Raw genomic sequence first — 3,380 nt, 5'->3', positions numbered from 1 at the left:
CTATACTTTTTTTATTTTGAAGTCTATTTCGTCCAATATTAAAACTACTACTCCCATTTTCTCTGAATGCCATTTGTTTGAAATAACATTTTCCACCTTTTTACTTTGATTCTATATTTGCCTTTGGAGCTAAAATGTGTCTCCTGGAGGCAGCATACGGTTGGGTTTTGTTTTTTGATCCAATCTGCAACTCTGTGCCTTTTTATTGGTGAGTTTAGTCCATTTACATTTAGGGTGATTATTGAAATATGAGGTCTTCTTATAGCCATTTTATCTTCTGCTTTCTGGTAGCTCGGTGTTTCCATTGCTTCCTTGTCCTTGTGTTTCTGTTTTTATTTTGGTTGGCTTTTGTGGGTTTTCCCTCTGGTCCTTCTTGTTTTAATTTATATACTTCAGTTCTAAATCTTTGGCATGTGGTTACCATTACAAAAACGAAAAAGAGTTATATATTTATACAGTCATCCATTTTCTTCTGAGCGTGACTTATCTCCACATCCTTTTGCGAATTTGGATCTTTGAATCCTCCACTTTTCTGATATGGTTGTCTCAGTTTGTCCCTGTATATGCTGAACATTCATTACCATCTTGCTATAGCAATTCTCTTCTTATTGTTTAAGCTTATAATGCCCTGTTCTTAATAAGGGTTGCACTCCTTTGCTTCTATCAGCCGGCTAGTGTCCTTACTCCTAATTATATATATATTTTTTTGTCATTTTGTTTTAGGTGAGCTGAGACCTTTCAATATTTCCTGTATACAGGCCTCATAGTGGAGAATTCCCTCAATTTTTGTACATCTGCAAAGGTCTTAATTTCTCCTTCATATCTAAAGGAGAGCTTAGCTGGATACATTATTCTAGACTGGTAGTGCCTTTCACTTAATAGTTTAAATATTTGATTCCATTCCTTTCTGAGAAGTCCTACAATAATCTAATGGGTTTTCCTTTATAAGTTACCATTTTCTTCTCCCTGGTTGCCCTGAGAATTCTTTGTCGTTGATTTTTGATAACTTTAATACAATGTGTCTTGGTGAAGGCCTTTTTGGGCTGAGATAATTGGGTGTTCTGTTGACTTCTTGAATTCCAAGCTCAAGCTCATTCCTCAGATTTGGGAAATTCTCATCAACTATTTGTCTGAAAATGCTTTCTAGTCCCTGCTCCTTTCCTCTCTTTTGGTAATGCCCATTATTATTATGTTTCCTCTCCTGACGGTATCAGCTAGTTCTTGAATTTCTCTTTCATTACTTTTCATTCTTCAGTTTCTCTCTTCTTCCTTCTGATTTATTTCTAGATTTCAGTCTTCGATATCAATGATCCTTTTCTCCATTTGGTCGCCTCTATTTCCCAAGCTTGCAATTTCATTTTTCATCTCTTTCAGTGTGTTTTTCACCTCCAGAAGTTCTAATGCTTTTTTTTTTTTGAGAGTTTCAGTCTCCTTGATAAAGAACTCATTCTGCTCATTTAGTTGTTTTTTTCAATTCCTGAAGTTGTTGATATGAATTGTTTTGGATCTCATTGAGTTTTTTCAGAAGTACCATCCCAAATTCTCTGTCATTTAAGTCACATATTTCGATATCGCTAAACATTTTCTGGACATTTTTCTCTTTCTTTCTGAGCTTCTTTGTCACCTTGGTTGTTTATGGTGTTTAATGGACTATTTCTCCTCCTGGGCATTAATGGAAATGTATTCTGCTTTTTCTTGCCAGAAAGATTTATTTTATCAAGGTCTCTCTAGCTTGTTGCAAAGAAAGTACTTTTTTTTTGGTTTCCAGTAGGTGGTATCTAAGCCCCTTTGATTCCTGCTTTATAGACAGCCTTAATAATGCCTTTTATTTCCTAATAGATGTTTAATCACGCTCGCTACCCTCAGTCTCAGTCCCCATCAGTGTTAGCAACAGTATCGGTAGCATTTGCTCAGATCCCCTGGGGCTCCATGGTGTTTAATCTCAGAGGATATGAGGGGAGGCGCTCTTGGGGTTAGGAGGTAACAGATGTGGCTCAGCCTAATTTTTGCAACTGCGGCTGGTAAAAATCAACTGTTGTTTCTCTGTCTTCCCCGCTTCTCTGCCATCCTCACTTGTCTGCTTTCTGCCTTGATGACTGGGCCCTGCCTCTGGCCATGTGGAGCTCCCAGCTTTCCCAGGCAGGGCTATTCAGGGAATTCACTGTACCTCATCCCCTCCCCCTCCTCCTGCAGGGAGCTCCAGCAGCTACAAGAGGCAGCTTCTTTGTTTTTTCCAGTCCACCACCCGACACATGGGGTTCTGACCTGTGGTAGCTCTTATGTGCAGGTCCCATGCTCAGACATGCTGGTGTGCAGTTTGGGTGTTTTTTGTTGAGTTTTAGATATTCAGCTTATTGTTGCTTCAAGGGGAGAGATATGGGGACATCTCTCACTCCGCCATGTTTCTGACATCACTCTATGTTTTTCTCTAACACATTTTTTTTCTCTACATCACTGAGATTATTATCTGATTTTACCCATCAGTGTAATAATTTGGAAATTTCTTTTTAGGGTTTCTGATATTGAAATGTATTTGCATCCTAGAAATAAACCATATTTGATCATGTTGTGTTATTTTTAAGTGCACCTTTGCATTCAATTAGCTCTAATTTTTGGTGGATTTTTTCATCTACATTGTCTCATAAACAGAGATGGGAGTGCTAACTACATGTAATTTTCTGTCCTCCTTATAACCATTTGGAAAGCTTCTGAGAGGAACGGCAGTTCAGGATCCACGTTAATGATTCAGAATTCTCCTGAGCACTTCAGCCACTCCAGAGACTGCTTATGTGTCCCTCTGCTTACCTCATTTAAATGGAACTATTGTTGCACATTATGCACTGAACTCAATGATAAGATCTCTCGATAGAGTGGGAAGACATTAGAGATGTGGTGACTCCCCTTCCTGCCTTGTCCTTGATGTTACTGAGCTCTTTGACTTCATGACAAGATGCTTCTAGTCTCCACTCTGCCCATTCTGCAGCCAATATACCTGCAGCAGTTTCTCTCTGAATGGCGGGATATTTTTACTGATTCTGACATGCTAATATGATCTTTTTTCTCTACCAGATGAGAAAATGTTGGTAAAATTATTAGAAGGAGGAAAAGAGAAGACAGGATTTGAACTAAGGAGATAACCTGGCATATATTGGTAGTGAAATTGGTTTCAACCCCTTTATAAATTTGGTTTTTTAAATTCAACTAATTTTGTCCAAACGATCTGATTCTTAGAGCTAAATCTTGTAATAGATCTAGCCAAGGTTTTTTTCCACAATGTATCTACCTTAGCAAACCACAATTACAATGCTGAATTCCCTGTGAGGAAGAATCATGGTCCTTACGTGATGGAGATGTAAACATGGCTTCCACAGAGTCAGTAT

The sequence above is a fragment of the Pteropus vampyrus genome, unplaced genomic scaffold, assembly GCF_000151845.1.
Source record: "Pteropus vampyrus isolate Shadow unplaced genomic scaffold, Pvam_2.0 Scaffold522, whole genome shotgun sequence".
Lineage (NCBI taxonomy): Eukaryota > Metazoa > Chordata > Mammalia > Chiroptera > Pteropodidae > Pteropus > Pteropus vampyrus.
Note: the sequence above shows the minus strand (reverse complement) of the source record.